Source organism: Hyla sarda, chromosome 6, assembly GCF_029499605.1.
Source record: "Hyla sarda isolate aHylSar1 chromosome 6, aHylSar1.hap1, whole genome shotgun sequence".
Taxonomy (NCBI): Eukaryota; Metazoa; Chordata; class Amphibia; order Anura; family Hylidae; genus Hyla; species Hyla sarda.
Window position 1 is genome coordinate 284946562 of NC_079194.1, and position 17758 is coordinate 284964319.

At 43.9% G+C, this 17758-nt stretch overlaps 1 protein-coding gene across 1 annotated transcript in view; it reads right to left on the bottom strand.

Moving 5' to 3' along the window:
- SLC3A2 (solute carrier family 3 member 2) overlaps positions 1-17758 on the bottom strand; it is a 54210-nt gene that overhangs the window by 15954 nt on the left and 20498 nt on the right. The window contains exon 2 of the mRNA XM_056527554.1: positions 6547-6596. The gene's annotated coding sequence lies outside the window, so the exon portion shown is untranslated. The remainder of the gene's footprint in view (positions 1-6546; positions 6597-17758) is intronic.

Consider the following 17758-nt stretch of genomic DNA (forward strand, 5'->3'; position numbering starts at 1 on the left):
CATTTCATCATCCCCCTTCATAGCCCCCAATGCCACTTTATTCCTCCCCACCTTGAAAGCGATGACTGAGTGTGCTCTCTGCCACTCCACCAGCAAGGAGAAATTTTTCCGCCATTATTATGATCAATGGGGGTCCCAGGGATGCCCACTCACCCACACACAACCCACCCATCATCAGCTTGTTATGCTGTAATTAATTAAAAGAGATATACAAAGCAGAAAAAAATATATATATATTAAGTTTTAGATTGCTGGGAGTCCTACCGCTGGGACCCTCCACTATCTCCTGTACGGGACCCCAGGTCTCCTTGGGAACAGGGCGTGTCAACCCTGCAGGAATCGGCGTCTGAAACACCCCCTCCATGTATCTCTATGGGAGAGCCATTCGGCTCTCCCATAGAGATACATGGAGGGGGCGTGTCAGCCGCAGCTTTGTGCAGGGATGACGCCCCGTTCCCAGGGAGAGATCGCGGGGGGTCCCAGCACCCACCAGGTAGCAGACATATTTTTCTTTGATAGATCAGAGAGCATTGGTCCAAGATGCCAATGGCGGACGGGCCCTTTTGCACCATGCAGGGTGCTTACTCATGACCTCCAAATCAGAAGTCCCCTTTGTCTATGGGATGACACTTACGTCCACTGCAGATTGTCATCTACATAAGCGCCAATTCTGGATCATTTTGAACAGCAACAAATCACTCTTAAATTTCCTCTTTAATACCACCTACATTTCCTTCTCTGCATTCCCTCAAGCAGAATTAAAATTCTGCTCTGTAATTCCGTATTGTGAATGGGCCCTTACAGTCCAGCAGGGGGGCCACACAAGGTCAGAGCCCTTTTAAGACAAATCAACTGCTGCCAGGATCTCACTAACTGGTGTTCATTTAAAGATCCTTGACATGGCTCAGCGATCATGCCAACAAGGACACGCGAACAATTCTTGGATCATGCAGCTGTATTACACTTTCCTTTATGTCCCGCAGCAGCAGCACATATATTGTTGCTGCTGCTGTGGACTAAAGGACAGAGTATCTACAGTAAAAATGTATGTAATTTTTTATGTGTTGCCCCAGCCTATGTCAACATTGAGATGTGGCATAAAAATTCAGATGAGGATAGGGTCACAAACTGTAAAAGGGGTTCCCTGGGACTTAGGATCTCCAATTACCTTGCCGATAATGTATCGCCCCACCTACCCGGCCAGAGACCGCCGCTGCCGCTGCCCCGTTGCCTCCCCCATCCCCGGTTTTATAATTACCTGTGCCCAGGGTCCGCGCTACTTCTGGCTCCTGCGGCGTCACTATCAGTGTGCACAGTGACAGCTCAGGATGCCACCGGAGCCATAAGTAGTGCGGACCCCGGGCCCCGAGAACAGGTAATTATAAAACCGGGGATGGGGGAGGCAATGGGGCAGCGGCGGTGGTGGTTGGACTAGGGAGGACCCCAGGACAGGCAGGGGGAGAGAAGCGGGCGGTGGTCTCTGGCCCCACAAAAGCCGCTGCAGTTCATTGATTTAAAGCGCCCGCTAACTTATTGGTTCTGAAGCCATAAAAATGTCATCCAAAAATAGGAAAAAGTGAGGATTAAAGGAGTTCTGTAGTGCAATATAACTTATCCCCTATCCGAAGGATAGGGGATAAGTTATAGATCGCGGGGGGTCCGAGCGCTGGGGCCCCCCGGGATCTCCTGGGGCCACAGCAGTATGCTGGAAAGGGGCGTCACGGCGGCCGACACGCCCCTCCATGTACCCCATAGAGATACATGGAGGGGGCGATAGGGGATAAATTATTTTGCGCGGGAATACTCCTTTAAAGAAAAATAAGTAGATAACTAATACAGATAAAGCAAATCCTTACATATAAAAGTAATAAAGATCTGCTGGGAGCTGTAAGTCACTTTCTATTTCAGTGTCACCTCTTTGCAACAGCTGGAGGCACCCTCTTTGGGAAACACTGGTCTATGTAGAGGACAGAAGCTTTTTCAGGGTCCTGTACAGAACGCGCAATGTCCTAAAAAAAAAAAGGAAAATGGAGCCGCCCTCACCTGATGCCCAAAGGAGCAGCTAACCCTGGTACAGGTAAAGAGTATAGAACATGTAAGGCTGGGTTCACACCACGTTTTTCAAATACGGTTACCGTATACGGTTTTCCGCTAAAAAACGTATGGCAAAAACCGCATGCAACCATATGACTCCAAATTATAACGTATACGGTTTTTCCCCGTACGGTTCTATCCGTTTGCGTCAGTTTTTGCCAACGGTTTTGCTATTTTGTTGGAATTTGTTTTCCAGCAATTTAATAAAGTTACTATTGTTCTATTGAAATTCCAATCTGCGCATGTGTCAACTCCAAAAACGGATTAGAAAAACCGTGTGCAACCGTATTCTGAAATTCTGTGTACGGTTCTCATAGACAACAATGTTAAAAGAACCGCATACGGTTTGCATACGGTTTTCCAACCGGAGGCAAAAACGTGGTCGACAGCGTGTTTGCCTACGGTTGAAAAATCGGCAAAACCGTATCCGAGGCAAAACGGATGCAACCGTACACAACATTTGGAATACGGTTTACAATGCATTCTCTATGCGTACGGTTTCGGATACGGTCGTATACATTTTTTTGCGGAAAACCGTATAAGGTTACCGTGTTTGAAAAACGTTGTGTGAACTCAGCCTAACACCTCCCTGTACTGTAGGGGGCGCTACCAGACACCAGTTAGTGAATGCACTTCAGTAATACAGGTAAAGAGTAGTACAGAACATGTAGTACAGAACATGTAATACCTCCCTGTACTGTAGGGGGCGCTACCAGACACCAGTCAGTGCAAACACTTTAGGAATACAGGGGGTTTACCAGTGAATGCCCATTCTGATTGGTCGGTTCTTCCAGCCATTGACACGTTTCGCAGATCCCATAGCATTGTATGTTGAGTCTGGTTTCAAGTTACAATGGTCCAGAAAAGAACATTGTATGTTGAAACTATTTGTATGTTGAGGGATCACTGTGTATATCAAATAACAGGGGGTGCTACTGCGTGTACCATATAGCAGATCAACAAACACAAGAGAAAAGGCATAAACATGCCCTCCCAGAACAGGGGGGGAGCCCCTCGGACCCCTCCCGGGACAGTGTTTGAATCTTGAGAAATATACAGGTGTCCTGGGAGGGGTCCGAGGGGCTCCCCCCCCCCCCCCCCCTCTGTTGTGGGAGGGCAGGTTTCTGCCTCTGTTTTTATGGGGGTTTCTTTGTTGTCTGATTAGACATCTTGTAAGTGATTTTTGTAATTTCTAATAAAGATGATTCTTTGTAATTGATTGGGTGTAGCTATATGGTGTACTTTTCTCTTGTGTTTGTTTCATGTTCCTGCACATCATGGCTCTGTGGGGGTGAAGTCTGACCCGTTTAGACCCCAGTTTTCTCCATTGGTGCTGCTGCAAACTAAAGAAAAAGAGAATTCCAGTGAGTAAAAACGACACTTTATTGACCTAAACTTATAGCACCATAGGGATCTATGGTGTTTCCTTCCTGTAAAGGGGTCCTAGGAGGGAGAACTCCGGTGGAAACAAGAGGAAAACAAATGTTTTCAAATCAAATCAAAATCTTAATCCTTCCAGTACTTATTAGCAGCTGTATACTACAGAGGAAATTCTTTTCTTTTGGTATTTCTTTCCTGTCTGACCACAGTGCTCTCTGCTGACACCTCTGTCCATTTTAGGAACTGAGCAGGGCAGGAGAGGTTTGCTATGGGGATCAGCTGTCAGGAACTGTCCAGATTAGAAGCATATCCCCATAGAAAATCTCTCCTGCCCTGGACAGTTCCTGACATGGACAGAGGTGTCAGCAGAGAGCACTGTGGTCAGACTGGAAAGAACTACACAACTTCCTCTATAGTAAACGGCAGCTGATAAGTATTGGAAGGATTAAGATTTTTAAATAGAAGTCATTTACAAATCTCTGTAACTTTCTGGCACCAGTTGATTTGAAATTTTTTTTATTCCACCGAAGTACCCCTTTAAGGACACCACCATAAATGTACGGCGCTGCTGCGTGTTACTCCGCACATAGCATTGTACATATATGGCGCAGATATGAAGCAAGTGCAGGTGCATATAAAAATCCCCTATGGGGACTTTAAAAGTAAAAAAAAAAATATATATATATATATATATTTTTTTTTTTTTTTTTTTTTTAAGCTCCCTTCTAATCAAAAATGTAATTGCCCCTCTTTTTCCCCAAAAAAGTAAAATAAAAAAAATAAAAAAACATCTGGTATCGCCGCATGTGGAAATGTCCCATCTATTAAAACATAATGTTTATGATCCCACACGAAATGTCCCCACGATCCACACTCGAAAAGTCCCATCAAAACAAAAATGATACCAATAAAAACTACAGATCACGGCGCAAAAAATGAGCTCTGATACATTCCATACGGAACAATAAAAAAGTTATAGCGGTCATAAGAGGACAATTTTAAGCACACTAATTTTCGTACAAGACGTTATAATATTTTTTAAACTAGTAACATAAAATAAAACCTGTATAAATTGAATATCATTGTAATCATATGGACCTACAGAATAAAGATAAGGTGTCATTTTTACCGAAAAGCTTACTGTAGAAACAAAAGCCCCCCAAAAATTACAAAATGACAGTTTTTTTGTTTCGTTTTATTTCAATTACACCCCACAAATAATGTTTTTTTTTTTTTCGTTTCACCATAGATGATTGATGTCATTACAAAGTACAATTGGTGGCGCAAATAACAAGCCCTTATATGGGTCTGTAGACAGAAAATGTAAAGAGTTATGACAATTTAAAAAACAAAAGTGCAAAAATGAAAAATCCCTTGAAGAGTGATTGAGTCCTTATGGGGTTAATCGTATTGACCCACAGAATAAAAGTAACATCGGTTTTACTGTAAAGTGCACTGCATAAAAACCAAACCCCAAAAAGTAGCAAAATTAAAGTGTGGGGGTGGGGGGGGGGGAGTTTAATTACTCCCCCCCCCCCCCCCCCCCCAAAAAAAAAAAAAAAATATGGTATAATAAAAGGTGTCGTTGCAAAGTGCAATTGATCCCGCAATAAACAAGCCCTCATATGGGTCTGTGGATGGAGAACAAGAAGAGTTATGGCTCTTAAAATGCAAGGAGGAAAAAAACTAATAATGAAAATGAGCTGTGTCCTTAAGGGGTTAAAAGAGAAAAAGAAACAAATATAAAATCTGGTAACATCTGTAGCCTGAGGTCTGTGCTGTACATCTAAAAATGGTAATATTTTCCTAGGACAGTGTTTAGCAAAACAATTAGTGTGCAAAACTACAACTCCCAGCATGCCTGGACAGCCAGAGGATAGTGTTTCCCAATGAGGGTGCCTCCAGCTGTTGCAAAACTACAACTCCCAGCATGCCTGGACAGCCAAAGGACAGTAATTACCAATTAGGGTGCCCATAGCCTTCGGCTGTCCGGGCATGCTGGGAGTTGTAGTTTTGCAAGAGCTACGGGAACTCTAATTGGGAAACACTGCCATTCTGCTGACTCGGCATGCTGGAAGTTGTAGTTTTGTAATAGCTATGGACACCCTCATTGGGAAACACTGTTCTTTAGCTGTCCAGGAATGCTGGAAGATGTAATTTTGCAACAGCTGGAGGCACCCTGGTTGGCAAACTCTATCCTTTAGCTGTCCAGGCATGCTGGGAGTTGTAGTTTTGTAATAGCTATGTGCACCCTAATTGGGAAACACTATCCTTTGGCTGTTCAGGCATGCTGGGAGATGTAGTCTTGCAACAGCTGGAGGCACCGTGATTGGGAAACACTATCCTTTGGCTGTCCAGGCATGCTGGGAGATGTAATTTTGCAACAGCTGGAGGCACTCTGGTTGGGAAACACTTTCCTTTGGCTGTCCAGGCATGCTGGGAGTTGTAGTTTTGTAATAGCTATGGGCACCCTAATTGGGAAACACTATCCTTTAGCTGTCCAGGCATGCTGGGAGTTGTAGTTTTGCAACAGCTGGAGGCACCCTGGTTGGGAAACACTATCGTTTAGCTGTCCAGGCATGCTGGGAGTTGTAGTTTTGTAATAGCTATGGGCACCCTAATTGGGTAACACTATCCTTTAGCTGTCCAGGCATGCTGGGAGTTGTAGTTTTGCAACAGCTGGAGGCACGCTGGTTGGGAAACACTGTCCTAGCTTAAGGATTCGCTATGTAACGCTGCAGCTGCATCTGTTTAGGCGTCTCACATGTGGCTGTTTTGCACTGTGAATGTTATTGTTCAGCGCAGGATGGAAAGGGAATGATGTTTTCCTGTACAGGATTCACCACCACCGATCATGTGACCGCATGCTTTCGTATGAATCGGGCGGCGGAGACGGTAAACAGGTTCCTGTGATGAACTCGAATCGGATTGCAGGATCTATAATAAGACTCAATACTGGGAAGAAGGAGACGTACAGGGCGCTGTTTACAGACGACACTGTGTATATGGGGGAACCCGTCCAACAGCTCTGAGAAGACTGGAAAACAAGGGCCACATACCTGGGCCACATACCTGCCTGGGGTCATCAGTGCTTCAGCGTCATTCTGGTTCACAGGATCGACCTGAAAATACATTGAGACACGGTTACTAAGAAAATCAAAATTCAATGTGTGAACACAGCCTAAAGATGTCAGAACTTCATAGAAACACTTATAGGTCAAAATCACTTTCTCTAAACCAGTGTTTCCCAACCAGGGTGCCTCCAGCTGTTGCAAAACTACAACTCCCAGCATGCCCGGACAGCCTACGGCTGTCCGGGCATGCTGGGAGTTGTAGTTTTGCAACAGCTGGAGGCACCCTGTTCAGGAAACACTGCTTCAAACAACATACTTCGAATCGAAAAGGCATCAAAACTGCACATAAGGTGAACTAATTCCAACCCACTCATGAGTCTTATCAGTTTACCTCCAGCAGCAGCAGCCTATTTGGAAGACCAGTTGCAGTGATCAAATGCCACACCCTCAGCCAGAGAATTCATGGGAAACGTTAGCAGCACTGGGCTACGTTCACATGGTGGAAATTCTGCTTTTTCTGCTCAAATTCCAGATTTTTGCAGAATACGCATGGGCCCTGAGCGGGATTACCATTTCCAGAACACAGATTCCGCTCAAATTGAGGGTTCCATTCACTTTAGTGGGGCTCTGAACGGAATTCCGCAAAATTTGATGACATGTCCTTTAAAGGGGCACTCCACTGGGGAAAAAATATGTATTTAATCAACTGGTGCCAGAAATTTAAACAGATTTGTAAATTACTTCTATTAAAAAATCTTAATCCTTCCAGTACTTATCAGCTGCTGTATGATCCACAGGAAGTTATTTTCTTTTTGAATTTCCTTTCTGCCTGACCATAGTGCTCTCTGCTGACACTTCTGTCCATTTTAGGAACTGTCCAGAGTAAGGGAAAATCCCCATAGAAAACCTATCCTGCTCTGGACAGTTCCTAAAATGGACAGTGGTGTCATCAGAGAGCACTGCGGTCAGCCAGAAAGGAAATTCAAAAAGAAAAGAACTTCCTGTGGATAATAACAGCAGCTGATAAGTACTGGAAGGATTAATATTTTTTAATAGAAGTAATTTACAAATCTGTTTAACTTTCTGGCACCAGTTGATTAAAAAATATATATATATATATATATATATATGTTTTCCAGTGGAGTACCCCTTTTGAGTAATTTCCGCGGTGGAATGTCCATTGTGGAAATTTTAGATGTTTGAATGGGACAGCGGAATCCCATTGAACAAAATGTGCATTACATTTCAGCAGAAATATCGCGCAAATTCGTAACTCCTGTCATGCCCCTCCAGCCGAAAACAACAACTCCCATTCTGCTCTGCGAGGCAAAACATTTACCATCATGTCCTGCTTGCTGAAAACAAATCCCATACCTCCATGACCAAACAGCCGAAAACAACAATTCCCATGATGCTCTGACAAAGCTGAAAATGACAACTCTCATCATGCCTTGAAAACAACGCCCATCATACCCGATGACCAAAAACAACTCCCACTTCCCACACCTGAAAATTGCAACTTATCATGTCCAAACAGCGGAAAACAACCCCAGTCGTACCCCAACAGTCAAAAGCTACAACTCCCATGATGTCCTGAGAGATAGAAATGAAAACTCCCATCATGCTACGACACCTAAAAACTACAACTCCTATCATGCCCAAACTGCCATCACACTCCTGCAGCCAAAGACAGGAACACCCATCATGCCCTGACAGCTGAAAACAACATCTTTCATAATGCTCTGACAGCTGTAAATTACAACTTCCGTCATGCTGTTTTCTTCTGTCATAACATGATGGGAGTTGTAGTTTTCTGCTCCACAGCATTATGGGAGTTGGTTTTCTCTGTCAGAAAATCATGGGAGTTGTAGTTTTCACCGCATCATGGAAGTTGATTTTCCTCTGTCAGCGCTTGATGGGAGTTGTAATTTTCTGCTGTCAGCATTATGGGAGTTGGTTTTCTCTATGTCAGAGCATGATAGGAGTTGTAGTTTTCACAGCATCATGGAAATTGATTATCCTCGTCAGAGCATGATGGGAGTTGTTTTTCTGTCAGAGCATGATGGAAGTTGTAGTTTTCATAGCATTATAGTAGGTTTTTTTTCTCTGTCAGAACATGATGGGAGTTGTAGTTTTTTATGCTGTCACAGCATTATGGGAGTTGTTTTTCCTGTCAGAGCATGATGGGAGTTGTAATTTTCTGCTGTCACAGCATTATGGGAGTTGGTTTCTCTCAGTCAGAACATGATGGGAGTTGTAGTTTTCACAGCATTATGGGAGCTGGTTATCCTCTGTCAGAGTATGATGGAAGTCGTATTTTTCATAGCATTATGGGAGTTGGTTTCTCTCTGTCAGAGCATGATAGGAGTTATAGTTTTCACAGCATGTTGGAAGTTGATTATCCTCGCCAAAGCATGATGGGAGTTTGTTTTTCTGTCAGAACATGATGGGAGTTGTAGTTTTCACAGCATTATGGGAGCTGGTTATCCTCTATCAGAGCATGATGGGAGTTGTAGTTTTCATAGCATTATGGGAGATGGTTTTGCTCTGTCAGAGCATAATGGGAGTTGTAGTTTTGTATGCTGTCACAGCATTATGGGAGTTGTTTTTGCTCGATAAGAGCATGATGGGAGTTGTAGTTTTTTTTTATTATTTTATTGTAGGAGCACAATAGCACTTTTGGCAACAGAGAGTTGCAGAAGCGTTTTTGGTGAAGCCAGAGCTCATTCACATGACTTCCATGCGCTTCCCTGCCGTCCTGACGCGTCATGTGAACAGGACATGTCCTGCCGGGATAACAATGGGGGAGGGGGCGACATGTTTACAGATACAGAGGACCCGTCCTGCTGCGCCACATCCAGCAATTCATAGAGGAGCGGAGAAAACAGCATGTCTCCCCCTCACATCTCCTCACACAATCCCCGCAGACAGGAAAACAAGGGAGAGGGAGGGACATGGCGCTCATTCCTCACACCCCTCGGTTATCCCCTATGGCGAGGAAGCCTGCCCGCCTCCATTTCACCTTGTTTTCCTACTCTACATCCCCTCATCGCACAGCGCATAAAATGGCGGCGATAGGAGCCGTGAAATGGCGGCTGCGCTTTTCTGTGTGGCTCATACACTCAGCACACTGACACAGAGTGTATGACACCAGTGTTTCTCAAGACCTATCATTGCAAAACTACAACTCCCATCATGCCCTGACAGCCGAAGGCTGTCAGGGTATGATGGGAGTTGTAGTTTTGCAACAGGTTGGGAAATACTAGTATCAAAACGTATTTATGACAGGAATTACTGTGGAATCCCCTTATAAAAAATAATAAAAACAAGGAGACCCTATTTTTCTATGTAGTGGATTAGGAGACGCCATCCGGTGCCAGCTTGCGCCAAAGCAATGGGAAGCCATAGTCTGGCCATGAAAATATTTATCACCATGACGACAGTTGCGGCTGCCATTTTGTTGACCTAACACTGACAGGTCTTAGCGGCTCATGTCTCTTCAGCCCTCTCTATTAGAGCACGTTCATACAGAAAAAGTACGACGCGAAACACTACGCAGACATTCTGAAGGAAGCTTTGTATTTTTGCCGTACTTTTGACACCTTTCGTTTTTGTAAGCCGACTTATCTGCGTCCTGCTTTTCTAAAGCTCCCCCCCTCCCCCCCAGCGATGCATGTGACAACCACGTTTTTGCGTCCATATTATGGCCATGAGTCCCGGCCTAACCAAAAGTCTGATGCCACGAAATGTCAGAGATCAGTACATTAGGTCTGCGGTCAAACGGTATTTGCGGTCATAATGTGAGGTCACATAGTGACCTGTCACTTATTCTAGCGTATCTGTAAGGTGCGCGCAAAAAGAAAAAAAAGCTGTGTGAACCACGGCTAGTATACCCATTGAATACCCATATACCTTCCCGCATAAATATATATATGTATGATGCACATTAGCATAAAATCTACCACATATACCCTTACGGTACGTTCACACGCGCGGATTTTTTAGCGGGTTTTCCGCTGCGTATTTGAAAGTGGGCGGGCTCTTCTCGGCTGTCCGCAGCAGACTTTCCGTGGCGGAATGTACACTGCGGAAAATCCGCCGCAAGCCCCATTGAAGCCAGTAGGGACTGTGGCAGATTTTCCGCAGCGTAAAAGCAGAAAATCTGCTGCGGACAGCCGAGAAGAGCCCGCCCACTTTGAAATATGCAGCGGAAAACCCGCTAAAAAATCCGCATGTGTGAACGTACCCTAAGGCCCAGTTCACACTTCAGAGATTCCACACAGAATAAACTAGGAAATTCCACTCGGATTTCATTGATTTTAATGGAAGTTTTGCTGATCAGTTGCAGATGCCAGAGGAGGCGGGAGCCCGAAACAGCGAAGGGATCTGTTTTGCGCAATTCTCATTGACATTAATAGCAATGCAAACAGTGTAACACTGCGAGCAACAAGTTATGTTAACAGCGTAATTATTGTTGTTACTCTGTTTGGTAGCCAAAGTAGAAACATATTACTTGCCTACAGGGCATAACTATAAGGGGTGCAGAGATTGCACCTATTGTCTGGGGGGGCCCATAAGGTCTATATTTTCCTACATAAGGAGACCATGAAGCATTATAGGTAGGGGGGCTTTGTTACAGATTTTGCATTGGGGCCCACCGTCTTCAAATTATGTCTCTGCTTGCCTACTATTTTGGTGACTCTAAGGGTACGTTCACACGCGCGGATTTACAGCGTATTTTACGCTGCAAATCCGCTGGTGAAGGTCCGCTCTATGCTGTCTTTACATGTGCCTGCTGGTAGCGCCAATACGCCGCTACCAGCAGGCACACTGCAATGTGCGAGTCGCAGTATACTCGCACATCGCAGGAGCTCTCTGCCTAGCTCAGAGCAGGGAGAGCGGCTGCAATGTGCGAGTACGCTGCGCACATCGCTGCAGGGTGTCTGCTCGTAGCGGCGTATTGCCGCTACCAGCAGGCACATGTAAAGCCAGCATAGAGCGGGCCTTCACCAGCGGATCCGCAGCTAAATACGCTGCAAAAATCCACGCGTGGGAACGTACCCTTATGCTATGTTCACATGGTGGAATTTCCGCAATTCCGCAGAAATTCTCATAACACATAATTCCACCAACATTTAAGCCCCAATGACTTCAATGAGATTCCGCTGCGGAATTATGCAAAATATAAGACAAAATATTGTTTACATTAGATATGATAACGTGTTACGGCTCCGCATTTTAGGCTTCAAACCTTGAAAGGTTTGTCCAAGAACCAAATGGGAGATAAGATGGGACATAAGGAAATGAAGGTACATACTATTGTATAATAAGGATTTAGCCCCAGGCCCTGGCTGCTGAGACAACGCAGCTGAGTGTACACAATGGGCAACAGCTAATACGTTTTTGTTAGCAATTGTGTATACTTGACTGAAGGTGTCAGCAGATTAGTAGAATTTTAACTTCTGATATGGGATTATGGGGAAGGGGACAATGATTTAAAGGAGTACTCCGGTGGAAAACTTTATTTATTTTTATTTTTTTTAAATCAACTGGTGCCAGAAAGTTAAACAGATTTGTAAATTACTTCTATTAAAAAATCTTAATCCTTCCAGTACTTATTAGCTGCTGAATACTACAGAGGAAATTCTTTTCTTTGTGGAACACAGTGCTCTCTGCTGAATAACCAGCACAGTGCTCTCTGCTGACATCTCTGTCCATTTTAGGAACTGACCAGAGCAGCATATGTTTGCTATGGGGATTTTCTCCTACTCTGGACAGTTCCTAAAATGGACAGAGATGTCAGCAGAGAGCACTGCTGTCCGTTGGCTGTCCGGGCATGCTGGGAGTTGTAGTTTTGCAACATTTGGAGGTCCGCAGGTTGAAGACTACTGGTATAGGAAGTTGTACTCACCTGTCACCACCACTCCGGACCATCACCGCTCGTCAGCGCTGCCCTGGATGTCGCCTTCCATCGCTGTCGCCGCGTCCCCGAGGTGTCCCCGACGCTCCGGCAAGGCCTCTGCTTCCCTGGCATCCTCGCTCATCCTATTGGGCGACGTGATGACGACGATGGCGAGCACCGACGATGCAGGGGATCCCGAAGAGGACGCGCCGGAGCCCCGAGGACAGGTAAGTGATCGTCAGCGGACCACACGGGGCACCGTAAACGGCTATCCGGCGGCAGCTGAAGCAGTCAGCATGTTGAAATTATCGTATGTCGGGGCCATCGTAAGTCGGGGGGGTCACTGTACGTCCGTTAGAAAATCCCATTATAGTCTATGGGATTTTTTTAATATCCGTTTTAATCCATTATAGTCCTTTATTGATAACGGACGTTATTTTCCTGAACTATTCTCTTCCGTACTATCTTCGGTCACAAAATAACGTCCGTTATCAATAACGGACTATAATGGATTAAAACGGATATTAGAAAAATCCCATAGACTATAATGGGATTTTCTAACGGACGTATAGGATTTGGTTACTGCCGGTGACAGCTGATTTTAGGATGGAACTAGCGACGGAACTTGCTAAACCAAGTAATTTGCTTGTGTGAAAGAAGCCTTAGGCTAGGACTCCACTGAGATTTTTGCCCTGCGATTTTTGTGGCATAAAAACGCCCGAAAAACTGCCACAGTTTTTTCCCTGCGTTTTGGCGTTTTTTTTCGGGCATTTTTACCTTTGTGTGGAATTTGCCGATTTTGGCCCCTTTTGCTTTTTTTTTTTTACAAAATAGTTGGGTACCAAAAAATAAAGAAATAAATAATAATAAAAAGGATGCAGTAGGGATGTAAAAATGTATTTAACTAAATGTTTAATTTTTATAACAAAATTTTTATAATTTTTTTTTGTAAAGTGTGTGTGTGTGTGTTTAACTTTTTTTTTTCTCTTTTTTTTTCACATTTTTTATGTAGTACTACTACTCCCAGCATGGAACACACTGTTCCATGCTGGGAGTAGTAGTACCTGTACTATAGTCATATCGCCCCGGGTGTCAGTCTGATACCCGATGCGATCGTCCATTATATAGCAGAGATGTGGCTCTATACAGCGCTCACATCTCTGCTCTATTCACATCACTCATTCATATTTCCCACCCAGAGCTGTGATTGGACGGATGGTTTCAGCCAATCACAGCTCTGAGGAAAAGATGAATGAATGAATGAATGGCCGGCCCGAAGTATAGTGCAGAGCAGGGATGCGAGCGATGTATACAGCGGCACCATCTCTGCTATAGACAGGACGGTCACAGCGGGTGTCAGTAGTGACATCCACTGTGATGTGTCCTTTAGCAGGCACTACTACTCCCAACATGGAGCACACCCTGCTCCATGCTGGGAGTTGTAGTACCTGCATTAATAGACAGATCGCAGCAAGTGTAACTTCTGACACCCGCTGCGATCTGTCTATTAATGCAGATACTACAGCTCCCAGCATGGAGCAGAGTGTACTCCATGTTTTGAGTAGTAGTACTTGTAGTTAATGAAAGATCACTGCGGGTATTACTCCTGACACCCGCTGTGATGCTCCTGTATAATGTATGGATGCGGTGTCCGGCGCTCTACTATGGTCCCCTGCACGGCAGTATATACACACATTCTGATTTCTCACAGAGAGCTGTGATTGGCTGGAACCATCTGACCAATCACAGCTCTCTGCGGGAAATATGAATATGTATATATATATATATACGTCAGTGCAGGGGACCATAGAAGAGCGGCCGCCGCACCTATACATTATACAGGAGGATCGCAACGGGCGATCTGTCAATAAGTACAGGTAACTACTACTCCCATCATGGAACAGTGTGTTCCATGCTGGGAGTAGTAGTACTACCTAAAAAATTTAAAAAAATAAATAAAAATAAGTGAAAAACACACACACACATTTCGTTAGGTACAATTTTTTCCATCACTACTGTATCTTTTTTATACATTTTTTTTATGGTACCCTACAAAATTTTAATAAAAAAGGTATCTCCATAATTTTTTTGGATCGCTAAAGTCCAAAAAAGAATAAAAAATGCCGGCAAAAACGCTAAATTTAAAACCAACATGGTGTTTTTCTTGGCGTTTTTGCTCTCCCATAGACTTCTATGGGAGGAAAACGCCACGATTTCAGGGCAAAAACGCCAAACTAGGTTTTAGCAGGGCGTTTTGAAAATCCAGCCTCTGAGCTAGAAATTGCTGAAAAACGCCAAAAGGATTAAAAAAAACGCCAAACTGAAAAACGCCAAGTGAATCTGGCATTTTGCAGTTTACCATTGACTTGCAGCTAACAACTGGACACGGCGTTTTTTCAGTGAAAAAACGCCGTGCGGGAAAATTGTCCTTTTTGCAAAAAAAACCTCAGTGGAGTTGCAGCCTAAGGCTAGGTTCAGACTACGGAATTTCCACCGGAATTTTCGCTTAGAAATTTCCGGCAGAAATCCCGCTTACTATAATGCATAGTGTAGTGAACGGTTTTCCGTTCATAAATTCACACTTCGGAATTTGTGAAGCGGAAAATCCGGATGAAAAATCCGCTAGAAAATTTCCGCCTAAAGAAAGGGGTTGCTCTTTCTTCAGGCGGAAATCCTAGCGGAACACATAGCAGTCTATAGGAGACTGCAGTGTCCGTGCGGTCCTAGCGCCGACTAATTCAGTCGGCGCAGGCTGAACTTGGAATCTCCGGGCGGAAATTTTCTGCCCGGAGATTCCGTAGTCTGAACCTAGTCTTACAGTTTGATGTTTTACTGCATGTGCGGCCTTTTAATTATTTTTTTTATGTAAACATTTTCCTATGGGTGGTAGGGGCGAGTATTAGATGGTGCCAAATTTATCATTATTAGTGTGACAAATTTGGCACACCAGCACCATAGACCTACCCAGGAAAAGTTGGATAAAAATAACTTCAGTCATGCAAACATGACCCCCCCCCCCTCCCCCCCATTCACTGTGGAGGATACACTGCTTAAAAAAAGTCCAAACTCCCTATTGACAGCTGCCCCTGCCGCTGATTTAAGCCATAGTCAGTGTGGACAGACAGCTGGTGCCTATACAATATCCCAAAGTGCCTCCCCTGTCTAAATCTGGAAAGATAACAACACAAAACTTGATCCATTGTAAACCTTCTGGCCATAGAAAAGGTCATAGAAGATAAAGAATTGTTCTCATATAATGGTATCAGCACTGAGATTACTGGTAAAATAGATTTCTTTTTTTGCCCAGATCAGTAAAGGCTCGTCCACATATGTCCGGCCTCCGTCATCTTTTTTGCTTGCTAAGGGTACGTTCCCATACGGCGTATTTGCTGCGTATTTGCTGCTGCGTATTTTATTTTCCCTGTTGAAGTCAATGGATAGGAAAATACGCAGCAAATACGCAGCAAAATACGCCACGTGGGAATGCACCCTAAAAAAGCAACGGAGGGAAACTTGAAATCCGTCACTCAGAAATAATGGATGCCGGATGCTAAACAACTGATGACAACTGATGCATGTTGTCGTCAGTTGTAGCATCAGTTGCGCTGAGTTTTAGGATGGGTTCACGCCGGACATATGAGAACCCAGCTTTACAGTCTTTACAAAAAGGAATGCCGACATACAGCATCGGCCCATAGACTTTAAAGGGGTTATCCAGGAAAAAACTTTTTCTTATATATCAACTGGCTCCAGAAAGTTAAACAGATTGGTAAATCACTTCTATTAAAAAATCTTAATCCTTTCAGTACTTTGAGCTGATGAAGTTGAGTTGTTCTTTTCTGTCTAAGTTCTCTCTGATGACGCGTGTCTCGGGAACCGCCCAGTTTAGAAGCAAATCCCCATAGCAAACCTCTTCTACTCTGTGCAGTTCCCGAGACAAGCAGAGATGTCAGCAGAGAGCACTGTTGGCAGACAGAAAAGAACAACTCAACTTCAGCAGCTGATAATTATTGCAAGGATTAAGATTTTTTAATCGGAGTAATTTACAAATCTGTTTAACTTTCTGTAGCCAGTTGATTATATATATATATATATATATATATAAGTTTTTTCCTTTAATACCCCTTTAATGTAAATGGGGTGTGCCCCTCTCTTTATACTGAGACATCTCAATTTCCGTGGAATATTCATTGTGGGTTATAATTCCATTGCATCTACAGTGAGTCAACAAATGTAATCGGTAAGTGAGGAAATACGGTATAATGAAAAACAAACTCTTCTGGAAATTGAGTAATTCAATCCATCAACTCTAAGTCTGTGACTTCAAACAATTCAAATGTTTATGTGTGTTTTTTTATATTTTTTTTTGCCTTCCATTTTAAACCAGAGTTATTATTTAGGTTGGCTCCACACAGTCGAAGCAAGGCGAGCGAAAAGTATGTTGGAGTACGTATACAGTGGCAGGTTAGGCTGGGTTCACATATGTCCGGCATCCGGCATAGGCGAGATCAGTCTAGATCTCGATGCAACTGATGCCATAACTGACCACAACATGCATCAGTTGTCATCAGTTGTATGGTATCCGGCATCCGGCATAGGTGAGATCAGTCTAGATCTCGATGCAACTGATGCCATAACTGACCACAACATGCATCAGTTGTCATCAGTTGTATGGTATCCGGCATCCGGCATTCCCCTGTCCGATGCCGTCCGGCGTGTCAAACCATCCGGTGTCAAAACTGAGACACTGGATGATTGTGATACCTGTCCTGACGTTACTTCTGTTACTGTATCTTAGTACCATTTCTATTCATACTTTTTACTTTTAACTTTTATTTATGTTTTTTTTTTAATCTAATATTGATAAAATTTGATTAAAATTTTTGCATGTATTTTTTATTGTCGGGGCCTTTATTTTGGGGTGCATGGGTCCTTACAGTGTTAATGTTTAATGTCCCAGCCATATGTTGAAAATAAAGGATTCTGGGGCTTCCGGTTCTGGTATGATCATGTGAGCAGCTGGAAATGGGAGTTCCCGTACCCGCACGGCTTTAACCCTGTACAAAACTGCCTATGGGCGACTAACCAGAGTACATACCTCCTTCCCTGGAAGTGTCCATTGCATGGACCATTATCTGCTCCACAGTGATCAGAAACAGTCACAGCTGTTTGTTTTCAGCCCCTGACTCCTCAATCCCCCTACTTTGTTTTTCTGCTTGTGACCCCCCAATCCCCCCCACCCTTGATTATCCAGGAGATAAAACTGACAACTAAATCATGGTGGACCGTTTGGTGCGCTTATTACTGT